At 37.2% G+C, this 15,060-nt stretch overlaps 1 protein-coding gene across 2 annotated transcripts in view; it reads right to left on the reverse strand.

Moving 5' to 3' along the window:
* Positions 1-15,060, reverse strand: part of plekhb1 (pleckstrin homology domain containing B1) — a 217,575-nt gene that overhangs the window by 137,996 nt on the left and 64,519 nt on the right. Inside the window, exon 2 of one of the 2 annotated variants that reach the window (XM_072577081.1) lies at positions 4,560-4,709. The exons of the other annotated variant lie outside the window; for it this stretch is intronic. The gene's annotated coding sequence lies outside the window, so the exon portion shown is untranslated. The remainder of the gene's footprint in view (positions 1-4,559; positions 4,710-15,060) is intronic. 2 annotated transcript variants of the gene reach the window in all.

Raw genomic sequence — 15,060 nt, forward strand, 5'->3', positions numbered from 1 at the left:
CACTGTAATTTGTAGACCACTGTGCCTATTGTCTTGACATGTCAGGAATTGATGTGCTGTCTTGCGTGATTTGCACTTCTTGTGCACTTTATATTGTCCTGCGTATGATCATGTAGCTTGTGCTGTCCATGTAGCACCTTGGTCCTAGAAGAACGCTGTCTCGTTTTTACTGTATCAGTTGTATATAGTAGACATGACAAATAAAGCTACTGTTGACTCTTGACTCGACTTGATTGATAGTACCATCTTTTTGATCTTAGTAGTCTAACCTTTTACTGTGATCCAGATAATATGATTCCACGTCAAAAAAAATTGGGGTTTGTAATTATTATGTTTCCTTAGCTGCATTTGGAGGTTTCCATTCCTCACTGCTTCCATTAGATGGCCCTTCAGCTGTTTATCTCTGATCAGTTTGAAGGAGAGATTAAAAGGAGCCTATGGTTGAACAAATTCACCATCTCCAGAGATATGGAGTCCAGATCCTGCCTTTGGTTTGCTTGTAAACTCTCTGCTGTAGCTTTGCTAAGCTACAATTGTCTCCAAAATCCCTTTTCAGTACCTCAAAAATCTACCGCGGACTTCTTTGAACATGTGTACCTGTTCCCAGTCTTTCTTTATGGTTCATTTATGGTATGTTGTTTTCACTGGCTGGCTCAGTGTTTATTGCACTTCCCTAGTTGCCCTTGAGAAGATGATGGTGAGCTGCCTTTTTAAACCATTGAAGTTGATTTGATGCAACTATCCCCACTAGCTGTTATAAATAGAATTTGAGGACTTTGACCCAGTGACAGTGAGGAAATGATATATTTCCAAATCAGAATGGTGAGGGCCTTGAAAGGGAACTTGCAAATGACAGTATTCCATGTATCTTTTTGATGGTAGAAGTCAGAGGTTTGGAAGATGCTGGCCAAGGAGTTTTGGTGAATTTCTGCATCTTGTCGATGGTACACACTACTGCTAAAACATGTCAGTGGTACAGACAGTGAATGTGAATGTAGTATAAATCTTTGCTTTATCTTGAATGATGTCAATTCCTTGAGTTTTGTTGGTGCTGCAATCATCCAGGTAAATGGAAAGTATTCTATCAAGCTCCTGACCTGTATTTCCTAAAAGGCTTTTCCACAGAGATGGTTCACCACAAATGCCACTTCTCACTTGCAGCGTAGTCCCACAGGCCATAACCAGCTCTGTATCATAAAACTAGATCTCAGTCATCAGATTACCAGGTGTTTACAGTCTTCTCCTGAATCTGTTCAGCTTCCTACTCATCTGCAAGTGGAATATCTGACCAGCAATACTACTTTCTTCCTCCACAGCATTAAATGAAAGTACATGGGGATGATCTGTCTGGGTTTGGCCAAAAGGTCTCTTTCATTCCACTGAAGCCTGAGCTTTCAATGATACTGGAGTGGCTTCAGCCTCCCTCACAGATACTGCCTGGTTTCAACACCTCTATCAGCGACTGTACCTCAGCTAGGCACCTTTCCCTCTTGTCTGCCATAACTATATGCCTGTACTATGGAACCTTACACCATGAGATTTGAACACATGGATAGATCAAAGATCATGAAAGAGAGATTCTGTGTTCTACTGACATCAGGACATTATAAACAGGTTAGGAAATTAAGGTTAAACAGGGAAGGCACAGGATTTGGTCTATGGTTTCCTTCTGATTGAAGAAATCCTTCATCTGTCTGATCCTTTTATGCATGAGACCTCCTCTCCCAAAGTCACCTTTCCTCCAGAGAAGTTTGTTCAATGGCCCAAGGTTCACCTCACTTGGAGTCAATTCCTTGATCTCCTTGCTGGGTACTCTCCCTCACCACTGAAAGGAGCAACGTCTGATACCGTTCAAGTGTTTTTCCATAATTATTACAGGTACAATATTGGATAAATTTTCAGAGCATTCTGTGCAATGTACCAGTATAATGTTTCATGTATAGGTAACTATTGTCTTGAAGAGTCACTTAAATATGGGACTGACTGATGCAATCTATTGCCCTCTCATAGTTGGAACCTTTGATCAAATCCAGCCAATTCTAATGGGATTAATTTCTTCTCTCTTTGCTCCCCAGTGGTATCCCATGTGAAATGAGCGGGCTATAGCCCTCAAGATGAAATTCATACTGAGTTTTATTGGGTGACTTCACTCCCTGAAGACCAGTTTCCAATTGCCAGCTGAGGGATGAAGTTTAGAAATGGTTCATCAAATCAAGCAGACACTCAAGCAGTAACACCTCAAATGATCAGGTGAGTTCTCTTGAGGTAGGAAGTGAGGTGCCAAAAGGCAAATGATATGCAATGATGTTGGCTCATAAGCAGTGGTCAAACTTCCTGACTATAGAGTACTATAGGTAAAGCAGAAAGATCCCATGGACCCTAGACACTTTACCCCACCAACACTATACACCATCTCCTCCCATCAATCTTATCTCACCTACTTGTCTCTACAAAAAAGATCAGAATTAAAGGTAACATAGAGAATGCATAAATATTTGCCTGCTTTTTACCTACTAAATGGAATAAATATATTTGCATTCAATTTTTAATTAAATGACATACGTAAATTGACTTGCGCCAAAAACAGAAGTGCAGACATCATTCTTACAATGAACGTTAATTTCATAAGATAATCTTTTTTAAAGAAATTCTAATCTATGTTATAAAATCATCAGTCTTCAACATAGGATGGGGTATTTCAAGACTAGGAGGCACATTTTTAAGGTGAGAGATTTTAAAAAGACATTTTTTTACACAGAAAGTGGTTCACGTGTGGAATGAACTTCTTAAGGAAGTGGTGAAAGCAGGTACAATTACAATGCCTAAAAGACATTTGGATATTTACATGATTAGGAAAGGTTTGGAGGAATATAGCCAGGAGCAGGCAGGTGGGACTAGTTTCATATGGAATTATGTTCGGCATGGACTGGATGGACCAAAGAGTCTGTTTCTGTGTTTTATGACTCCATGATGCTATGAATCTGAGTATGTAGCAACAGGAACTAGAAAATATTTTCCTGAGGTTAAGACTGGGGCTAAGGAACATTACTGGGACACAGCATTTAGTGCAGTATTCTGCATCAAGCCTCATTATATTATAAATGTTTTCTTATGTAGTAAAATGTTTATTCCAAAACATTAATATCTACATCCCTCCCTTGATATGCACAATTATAAAAAAGGAAAGCAGCTATATCCATGTAATTCTGACCTACAACGGATCCCTGCTTTAATTGCTCCATTGTTAGTAGCTCTTCACTTCTATATTTCCTCTCTCCTTTAAGACATTCTTTAAAACCTAACTCTTCAACTAAGCTTTTGATCAGTTGTCCTAATAGCTCCTTGTGTGGCTTCGTGTCAAGTTTTATCAAGTAATTCTCTAGCGATGCTTTGGGCATTTTACTACACTTAGGATGCTATATAATTACAAGTTATTGTTGTCTACATTGACTTTCCATCTCAGTGAGAAGCATCCAACCCAAATTTAGTGTCTTCACATGATCGGTCGATCAGCCGAGTAAATGTAAACATAAACCTATTCTGTCTCACTCTACTGTGCTCCAAATGCAATGAAGCTGCAATGAACCACAGACCTTTAAATTATTAAAACATAAAACTTAATTTAGATTCAAAAGACTAATACTTGATTTAACATTTCTGAATGTAAAGATACAACATCTATTTTTTACATTGAATATATCAGAACTGGATGAAATTTTTGTATGTGGTAATTAACTTTATGCTTAAATAATCCATTTGAAGTCTATTATATCTCAGAAACAGCATAATCACAGGCAAAGAAGGGAATTACATTATGCAGCATATTGCATGACATTTGTACTGTAGCAGTGTTGGGCATGAAGCACACCTTTGCATCATTTGTCATATTAAATACCCTATATAAGTGCAGGCACTTTTTGTTGTCACTTAGGAGTCATAGGGAGGACTTTTAACTTTAAAAGCCGAGTTTCAATGATACAATTGATCACAGTGTGATTGATTATGTTATTCGAAGTAGAAAAATTACAAGCTAACAAGTTTTATTTACTGAAACCCAGCACCTGAGACTTACTTACACTATGCCAAGACACCACATTAAATTTACTCTGCCTTCACCTGAGACAAGCTTTTTTTTTAACAATGTTAATGGTGCCAGCACCCAATGTGAAAAATTTTAAATGCCACTGACACCAGGGAATGTGGTGAATTAGTCACAGGCAAGTAGTGGATGGAAATGTTTCAACGTTGAATATCTGTCACAGGGGAAAGGCAGCTCCAAGAAATCAATGGGGCTAACTACATATAATCTCAGACATTAAGTTACTTCAAAAATTCTGAAATACATGCAATAATTATTTAATTTTATGAAAGTATTAATCAACAGTTTCACTCACCCAAGATTACAAAAGAACTAACTTGACAGATAAATATTAATGCATAAGAACTAAATTGATTAGAAAAAAGCAATAATCTAGAGGTATAACAATCCACCTAGAAAGACAAGGATAGCAAATAAATGAAAACAGTACCAACTTCAAGTCCCTTGCTGAGATACACACCATCGTGATTGGAATTATATCATATCACCATTCCTTCAATGTGGTGGGATCAAAATCCAGGAACTCCATTCCCAGCAGCAATATGGATGTACCTGCGTCAGATTCCCAGCAGTTCAAGAAGGCAGCTCACCAACACCTTTTGAAGGACAGCTAGAGATAGATTAGATATGTTATCCTTGCCAGTGATGTCTACACTCCATAAAATAATTTTTCAAAAACTTAAACATTTGTAAAATCATTCAAGTTTGAACCTTGAAACCAATGACAACTGAACTATTTATTCTTACCAGTTATATTTCACTTGATTGAATGACTTAACTTCCCAAGTTGTACAGTGATGGCAGATTGCATTCAGAAACAGTGATTTGTTTTTTGCAAAGAAAATCATCATTTTGTTCATGATTATTGAATTAAATTTTAAGATTTTTGTCCTGCAGCTCCACTCATTTAATGGAAACTTTCAAATTTCCAAACTTTGCTTACCAACTGTAATGCCAAATGTGTTTTTCCTGTATCAATAATCAATGAAGTAGCTGCCATTTCACTCATAGTCACACGTGGAAGACAATCAAAGAGCCTTAGGTGTAACAGCAGATTTGTGAGCCCTGGTTGTACTGAGATAAAATCTCTATTGTGTTTCATTTTAGAAATCGAATCTAATTCAATGTCTGCCATTTTTTCAGTGAACATCTGCAATAATTTTTAAAATAATGGCACAGTTGAGAACAAAATAAGTTTCAAAGGCAAACCTTATGACAGTTCTATTTTGTCATAATGCACTCAAAGACCTTCTACTTCTATTGTGTATGCATGATCTGTAGCTCTTCAGAAGAATGTATAGTAACACAATATGTAAACATGCAGAGAATATTCAAAACTGTGGCATTAAATCTCCAGGATTCCAAAGCCTTTATAATACCCCATCATAAACTTTGTTTAACAGTTTTATACTCTCTCAAATGACTTGCCTAGATTAGTTAAGAGTCATAGAATCACAGAGATATACAGCACGGAAACAGACCTTTCGGTCCAACTTGTCCATGCCAACTGGATGTCCTAAATTAATCTAGTCCCATTTTCCAGCACTTGGCCCATATCTCTCGAAACCCTTCCTATTCATATACCCATCCAATGCCTTATAAATATTGTAATTGTATCTGCCTCCACCACTTCCTCTGGCAGCTAATTAATACATGCACCACCATCTGTGTGAAATAGTTGCCCCTTATGTCCCTTTTAAATCTTTCCCCTCTCACCCTAAACCTATACCCTCTAGTTCTGGACTTCCCGACCCCAGGGAAAAGACATTGTCTACCATACCCATACCCCTCATGATTTTATAAACCTCTGTAAGGCTACCCCTTAGCTCCAGGGAAAGCAGTTCCAGCCTATTCAAGCTCTCCCTATAGCTCAAACCCTCCAACCCTGGCAACATCCTTGTAAATCTTTTCTGAACCCTTTCAAGTTTCACAACATCTGTCCGATAGGAAGGAGACCAGATTTGCACACAATTTTCCAAAAGTGACCTAACCAATGTCGTGTACAGCTGCAACATGACCTCCCAGCTCCTATACTTGATGCGCTGACCAATAAAGGAAATCATACCAAACACCTTCTTCACTATCCTATCTACCTGTGATTCCACTTTCAAGGAAATATGAACCTGTACTCCAAGGTCTCTTTGTTCAGCAACATTCCCAGGACCTTACCATTAAGCCTGTGACCAGTGGAGTGCCATAAGGATCAGTGCTGGGTTCTCTACTTTATGTCATTTACATAATTGACTTGGATGCGAGCACAAGAGGTATAGTTAGTAAGTTTGCAGATGACACCAAAATTGGAGATGTAGTGGACAGCAAAGAAAGTTACCTTAGATTACAACAAGATCTTGATCGATGGGCCAATGGGATGAGGAGTGGCAGATGGAGTGTAATTCAGATAAATCAGGCAATCTAATCTAAATGCGAGTTGCTGCATTTTGGGAAAGCAAATCTTAGCAGGACTTATACATTTAATAGTAAGGTTCTAGGGAGTGTTGCTGAACAAAGAGACCTTGGAGTGCTGATTCATAGCTCCTTGAAAGTGGAGTTGCAGGTAGATAGGATAGTGGAGAAGGTGTTTGGTATGCCTTCTTTTATTGGTCAGAGTATTGAGTACAGGAGTTGGGAGGTCATGTTGCGGCTGTACAGGATATTGGTTAGGCCACTGTTGGAATACTGCGTGCAATTCTGGTCTCCTTCCTATCGGAAACATGTTGCCAGGATTGGAGAATGACAATGGCTAATCCAAAGTACAAAAGATTAGTTGTCAGAGAGCCAGCTTTAGTGGAGCAATAAAGAGCTGGGCATGATAAACAGGAATGAAAGTTTGGTGTGAAAACTATCATTGACCATAACTATATCTACCAGGTAGAAAATACAATTCAGAACCTAAAGAAGTATATCACATTCAGAAGGAAGGTGAAAAAAATATATTCGAGAAGCAAAGAGGAATAATGAGAAAAGGCTAGCAGCCAACACAAATGGGAGTCCCAAAGTCTCCTAAAAGGAATATAAATTGTAAAAGAGTGGCAAAAGGAGAAATACATCTGATACAAAGGTAAGAGGCATAGCTGAGGTATTGAATGAATATTTTGCATCTGCTTTTACCAAGAAAGTGGCTGCTACCTAGGAAATGGTAACAGAGGAGGAAACTTTGTCACTAAAATAGTTCAAAATTGATATGAGAACAGTGTTTAATAGACTATTGATATTTAAACTTGATAAGATACTTGGACCAGATGAGATGCATCCAAGGATATTGAAAGAACTGAGAGTGGAAATTGGAGGGGTGTTGGCCAGTCTTTCAGTCTTCCCTAAATTTAGGGGAGGTGCCAATAGATTGGAAAATTACAAACACCTCACATTTGTTCAAGAAAAGTCCAGCAACCACAGACCAGTCAATTTAATTTCATTGGTAGGGAAACTTCGAGAACAATGATTCAGAATATAATTTGTTACATGGAAAAAGAATGATTGATTGGGAACAGCGGTCATGGATTTCTAAAGATAAAATTGTGTTCAACTCATTTGCCTTTAATTGTTTGAAGGGAATACCTGAAAGGCTCAATGAGGGCAATGCAATTGATGTGGCATATACGGACTTCCAGGAGGTATCCGATACAATGCCACACAGCAGACTTGGGAGAAAAGTTATATCTCATGGATTGAAAGGTCAGTAGCAACATAGACACAAAATTGGCTGAATGATGGGAATAGTAATGGTCAATAGATACTTATTTGGCTAGAGGAACATTAGCAGTGGATTTCCCTGGGGTTGATATTCAAACTCATTTTTCCTGATATATATTAATGACCTACATCTTGGTGTGAAGGAGACATTTCAAAGTTTGCAGGTGATACAAAATTTGGAAGCATTTTAATCTATAAGGAAGACAATGTCCAAACAATATTAACAATTTGGTGTAGTGGATGGATAGTTGGCAGGGGAAGCTCAATGTAGAACAGTGTGAGGTGAAGCAGTTTGGTAGGAAGATGATGGACAGACAAATCAAAATAAGGGATAAGTCAGAGCAGCAGAGGCCCTGGGTGAACTTGTACCAATCACTGAAGGTAGCAGGTTGAAGGTAGGAGATTCAGTTAATAAAGGAAACAATATCCTGGGCTTTATTAATAGGGGCATAGAGTACGAGAGCAAGAAAATGATGCTGAACACATATAAGACACTTATAAGGTCTCAACTAGAGTATTGTGTATAGTTATAGCACCATATTATGGGAAGAATATGAACATATTGGCAAAAGTGCAGAGCAATTTTACAAGAATGGTTTCAGGGATGAGAGATTTCAGCTTTAAGGATTGGAGAGGGTGAGACTGTTCTTCTTGATGAATAGAGGCTAACAGGAGATCTGACAGAAGTTTTCAAAATTATGAGCTACTTCGTATCGATAGGGAGAAACTGTCCCTGCTCACTAAAGAATCAAGAACAAGAGATTTGAAGTGATTTACAAAAGAAGCAAATGGAATGTGAGAGAAACTGTTTTCAGACAATGAGTGGTACCTGAAAGAATGGTGAAGGCAGTCTCAACTGAGGCATTCAAGAGAGCAATAGATTATTACTTAAATAGCAAGAAAATGTGCGAGAGTACGGGAAAAGGCTAGAGAATGACATTCCGTCAGGATGCCCATTTGGACAGCTAGTGCAATGGGCCGAATAGCCTCTTGTGCTGTAACATTTCTGTGATTCTGCAATAGTTTATTTTGGATTTCATGTTCATGTTGTCACATACAGCAATAACATGGCAGTCAAAATATAGTGCAGTGAAGTGTGATGTTATTTACTTCTGTAGGACAAACAGAAAACTAAAATATTTTTAAATGGCAAGATAGTATTAGAGGGAATTAAATGTCATTTTACACAAAGCACAGATATTCAACATGCAGATGCAGCAAGCAATTAGGGAGGCAAATGTTATGATAGCTATTATTACAAAAGAGTTGGGGCATGAGAGTAAAAAAGTCTCAATAGAATTGTACAGGGTCCTGATGAGACCACACCTGGAGTACCATATATATTTTTGGTGTCCCTATCTAAGGAAGGGTGTACTTGCCTTAGAAGAGATGCATTGTTGTCTTTCTAAATTTAGTTCAGGGTTTGAACCATGAGGAAAGATTTAGCAGACTAGACCTATATTCTCTAGAGTATAAAAGAATGAGAGATACTCTAATTGGAATTAATAGAATCAATAAAATCCACCTCCAGGCATAACAGAAACAGATCTGCAAGTGATTGGGAAGCCCCCATGGAATTGCTGGATAACCAATTTCCATATCAAATTAATCAGTTAATTGTGAATTTGACCTAGGATTCTGGCTTAAACAGGTAGGTTTGGGGAAGGCTGTGTGATGCCATGGTAGTATCCCTACCTCTGGGCCAGAAGGCACAGACTCAAGTCCCACCTGCTCCAGAAGTGTGTCATAAATCCCTGAATGGGTTGATTTAAAAATATCTAGAGGTTTGCTGGACTCTTGTGATGCAGTGGTAGTATCCCTACCTCTGAGCCTGAGGGCCTGAGTTCAAGTCTACCTGCTCCAGACAAGTATGACAATATGTCTGAACAGGCTGATTACAAATATCTAGAGGTTTGCTGAAAAAGGAATCTTAAGGTACTGTCGTAGTGTCCCCTAAGTCTGGGTTCAAGCTCCACCTGCTCTAGAGACGCATCATAATATGTCCAATTAGGTTGGTTAAAGTAACTATCAGTTTGTCAAGCTATGTGAAAACTTGCCAGAGCGAATGAGATATTGTTCAATTAAGTCAGCAGGTTGAAGATCTGTTAAACAGTGAAACTAGATCGTTGCTGGTCTCATATATAAAGATTGGGGTGAACCAGAAATGGCAGAGGATGATTATTTGAATGTGAGGGTTGCTGGAGTGCAGATGGTTCTGAAAAGGAGAGAAGGAAATGAGAGCAGAATTGCAGGAAGTTGAATGGATCTAGTCAAGTGCCCTGAGAACCATGATGGAGGAGAATCTTCGATTGAGTGTAAAAGAAGATGTATGTGTATGAAAGGCGGCATTATCAGAACAAATTTAATACTGGTGGTAAAAATGCAAGAATTGATTCCTTGTAGGCAAGTATGTAGAGAATGTGTAATCAAGGCAGGAGTGAGTGGGCTTATAGTACAGATTAGTTGACAATTAATCCCTCTGAAATTGTGCTCCAGGCCTTTCTTACCTTATGCCATTCATTTAGCTATTTTTGTATACTTCTGTTGGATAGCCTCTGCACTCATGCTAACATGTTCACCAAAACGTGCAACTTGTACCAACATTGATGCATCATCAATGACATTTTGGAGCACAAGTAGCAGTCACACATGCAGTGTTACATGCAATTTTGGTCTCCATAACTAAAGAAGGATTTACTTGCCACAGAGGGAGCACAGCGGAGTTTCTCTCAGCTGATACCAAAGATGGCTGGACAGTCCTATGAGGAGAAATTCCTTAGGTCCTGTTTCCTTTCAAATATGATTGCCCCAAATTTATTCAGCTTACATTATTTAACAAGATTGATACTTTTAATTCATGGTCACTAACAGTTTACTACCATATTAAATTCAGATGAATATGGATAATAGCATAACTATTGCTCAAAGCACCCTAAATACCTACAGAGAAAATCTACACCTGACAGTGATTGGGAAATAAACTAGTGGTATTTCTATATTACTCAGAATCTTATAAACATGATAACTTTTGCCTATTTTCTGATCCTCAAACTTCAAAAGGAAATTTGAAATCTTTTCATTTCTATTGGCATATATTTCTTATTGACCTTTCAAAATGTAAAGAAAGCATTTAAGAATTATATGAAATATTGAATGTCATTTCAATCTTGAAAAGAAACTGATTTGGATTAGGACTCTGCAATATTGCTTTGGAGCTCTTTTGAAATCCATATCAGCATAATGACAGCAAAAGCCTAGGACCACAATGTTTATCAATCTTCATTTTCTTTATACTTGCAATATATGACATTTACATTTTTGGGTTTCTTCAACCTTGTAAGCATTTGTGTACCAGATGCTATCTCCTGAATCAAGAAGACACAACAGGCAGTCCACACTCAGGCCTGTGCTATTGAAATTTACTGACTACCAACTATAAAATGTATAATAATTGTGAGGGTCTAACATTTTCTTTTGATTTCTTTTTGTCTATGGAAGTAAAAACAGAAAGTGCTGGAGAAACTCAGCAGGTCTGGCAGCATCTGTGAAGAGAGCAACATAATTAATGATTTGAGTTTGATATGACTCTCCTTCAGAGGTCCTTGTGGAGGTAAATTTGTCCATTCCGCATTGACTGCGGTTTGAGTACTGTATCCTACTTTTCTCACTGAGAGGTAAAGAAAGTATCTAAACACAGAGATGCTACCAAGGAGGCAGACAAGAGTGATTATTTGACTCCAAAATTTGACTGCTTAGATCCTGGTTAGTCAGAGCTATGAAACATAGAATCTAGAGGCAGATTTGGCCCTTGGAACCTGCTCTGCCATTCAATAGAATGATGGCTGGTCCCCTATCTCAATCTCAGAAACCTTGATGCCTTTTAAAATATCCAAATTATCTAATCTCTTTCTTTAATATGTCAGTGACGCCATCTAAACAGCTTTTTGTGCGAAAATATTCCACAGGTTCACCCTTTGAGTGAGTACATTTTTCTTCATTGCACTGATCCCCATTCTATTCCACTAGTCACTTTGCCAGGCTGAGAATGGCTCATTCTACTCTGTTTTTGTTCTGGCTACCAATTCTCAGTCCATACCAGTATATCACCTCTTTTTCTATGAGCTATCCTTATACTTATTAACCTTCTTGTGACATCTTTTTGGAAACTTTTTGAAAATTCAAATATATCACATTCAGTATTTCCAACTTATCTACTTAGCTAGTAACACCTACAAAAACTCTTCATATGTTTATCAAACTTGATTACTGTTCATAAAATCATGATGAATCTGCCAAATCAGATAATTATTTACTAAAGTGTCCAGTTATCACATTCTTTATAATAGATTCAAGTATTTCCTCCACTGCTGAAATAAAGCAAACAGATCTTTATTTCCATTTCTTCCCTTCTTCCTTTCCCTTCTTATTAACTGAGTAGCATTTTCAACTATCCAATCTGCAGGCACTATTCCACAAGATACAGAATTTGGGAAGATGATCACCAGTGCATTCATTCTTTGTGTAACCACCTTCTGGGATATATATAAATGGAGATTTGTCAACTTTTATTCCCATAAATGTCTCCAAAACTACTTATTTATTTATACTATTTTTTCTCAATTCCTCATTCTCACTAGTCCCTTGGATCTCTATTATTTCTGGGAGATATTTTGTATCTTCCTTTATGAGGCCAGACAAAAGTAGATTCTATGCCATTTTCCTATTTCCCATTTTAAATTCTCATACAATGGACCCACATTTGTATTTGATAATCTCTTCCTTTTTACAAACCTACTAAAACTTTTGTGGTCCAGTTTTATGTTACTCACTAGTTTACATTAGATAAGATTAGAAGCAGAAGTAGATCATTTGGCCTACTGAATCTTTGTCATTCAACGGGATAATGGCTATGCTCAACTACAATTCCCTGCCTTATTCCCATATCACTTGATTCCCTGACTGGTTAAAAGTTGGTCTATTCCACCCCTTAATCTTGCTTTTCCATTCAATAAGATCATGACTGATCCAATTACCCACTTTTCCTCCTACCTTTCACCTGTGTAATTATCAAGAATCTATTTACCCCTGTCTTAAAAATACTCGAGGTCTACATTTCCACCTTCTGTAAAGTGTTCTCTTTAAAAAAAAATAAGATCAGAGAGTCCTTCTGGAACATTGAATAAGTCCAACATTTTGTCAGAAAGCAGGTGACTGCAGATCCCTGTCCTGTTAAAGGAAAGATGATTAAGCAAAGCTAGTGGCTTCATACAAATATATGAGGCCACTAGCTTTGTTTTCAGTGCAAAAGTATCTAGGATGAGCAAATATCATTTTAATTTAGTTCAAAAGTAAGTTTAGTTTCTCTCCTAGAGGCTAGTTAAGTGAAGAAGTTATCTTACCTCAAAGGTTTACTTTGTAAAACTTCCAAAGTGTTTGGATGGAAATATGCAATCTATTGAACTGAGAAATTTTATGCTTTCAGATTTCTGAAAAAAGTTCATGTCAGCAGATTTGGAAAGGACTAACTGAATTATCTCCACAGTCCATGCAAAAAACTATCAGAAGGCAAGTAAGCAGAACCCTAAACAATTGAAGTGGGAGTGTAACTCTCTGAACTTGAGTCACTGTATAGTATGGGGAAATAGGAAATATTTTGATGTGTGTTTTTGATTGCGCTGTCTTCTATATTTAGGTAGCTTGATATGTTTGTTTCTATTTCTTCTTTGTGTAATGAACTGTTTCTTCGTTAAAGAAAATTGGTAACTTTGTATGAATCTTTTGCAGGAACTAATCACTGTGTTTACTGACTAAATGAAAAAAAGACATTCTGGACTCTGGCTTGACCACTAGCATCATATTTGAGACCATACAGTATCAATATTTCAAGATGAACATGACAGTTCTTCTTCACAACTATTTCTCTCTGCACAGATGGTGCTAGACCACTGAGTATTTCCAACATTGTTTTTACTTATATTTAGGCAATATTTTTAATTATTACAAAAAAGTTTTCAGACTTTAAAATCATATTTTGTGAACAGTCACTGAAATTCAAATATCAGCTTGCAAAAAATGCATCATGCAGAACTCCTCTTTAATTTAAGATGGCAATACTCTTTCCATAAGCAGAACTGCACTTAATATTATTTATTATTGAATAGTCAAATGTTTTTGATGTTGACACTGACGCTGGAGCTACATCTGCTCATATGGAGGAAGCTCCTGCATGGTGTTGTGGTACAAATACTCATTTCATTTTCTCTCTCTGTTCCTTTCATTCATACAGTGCATTTGTCATATCTTGTTCCCCTCCCTCCCTTATTCCTGGCATTTTACTCATTTTATGACTGTTAATTTCTAATATCCTTTAAAATACCATTGGCCTGAAATGTTAACCATTTTCCTCTCCACATTAAAATAAACCAAAGTTCTGAATCAGGGTCACTGGACTCAAAACATTAATTCTGTTTTCTCTCCATAGATGCTGCTAGACCTGCTGAGTTTCTTCAGCAATTTCTGTTTTGTTTCCTCTCCACATTTGTTGTCTGACTGGTTGAGTGTTTTTCAGCATTTCCTGTTTTATTTCAGATTTCTAACTTGCACAATATCCTTCTTTAAATTTTTGTTTGCTTTATTGATATTTTTGTTTATTTTTGTTTGATTGATATATATGGCAACAGATTAATCTTAATCAAGTTTAAACAGTTTCGGGAATCTCATGTAGACAGGTTCAAATGTTTCTTATATTGTTCCAGGAATAATCTTAGCTGCAGAACATAAAAACTTATCACTCATAATTTCTGTACATAATTCACTTTATCACACAATTCAAGTTGTTAGTGAAAATGTTACTTTAACTTAGCATTATCAATATTTTCAGATGAATCAGATATTCATATTCCCTCCAGCAGCATTATCTTATTTTAACCGAGGCGGCAATATTCTTTCCAATTATTCAAATTACCTATTGAAAATGCCCACAACAATTATTTTTAAGCTTCGAACTAATGCAAAAACATATTAACATCTCCATATTTCACTTTGTCTCATACCTCGTATGAGTTAATAATGGAATTCTAATAAAATTACTGGACTTGAAACATTGACTCTACTTTCTCCCCGCTGATGCTGCCAGACTTGCTGAGTTTCTCTAGCAATTGCTGTTTTTGTTTCAGATCTCTAGCATCTGCAGTTCTTTGTTTTGTTAAAAAGATTGAGGTATCAGGTGAATGTCAAAACTGCACAGTGGTTGACATATTCTATGTTGTGAA

Source organism: Chiloscyllium punctatum, chromosome 9 (assembly GCF_047496795.1).
Source record: "Chiloscyllium punctatum isolate Juve2018m chromosome 9, sChiPun1.3, whole genome shotgun sequence".
NCBI classification, from domain to species: Eukaryota; Metazoa; Chordata; class Chondrichthyes; order Orectolobiformes; family Hemiscylliidae; genus Chiloscyllium; species Chiloscyllium punctatum.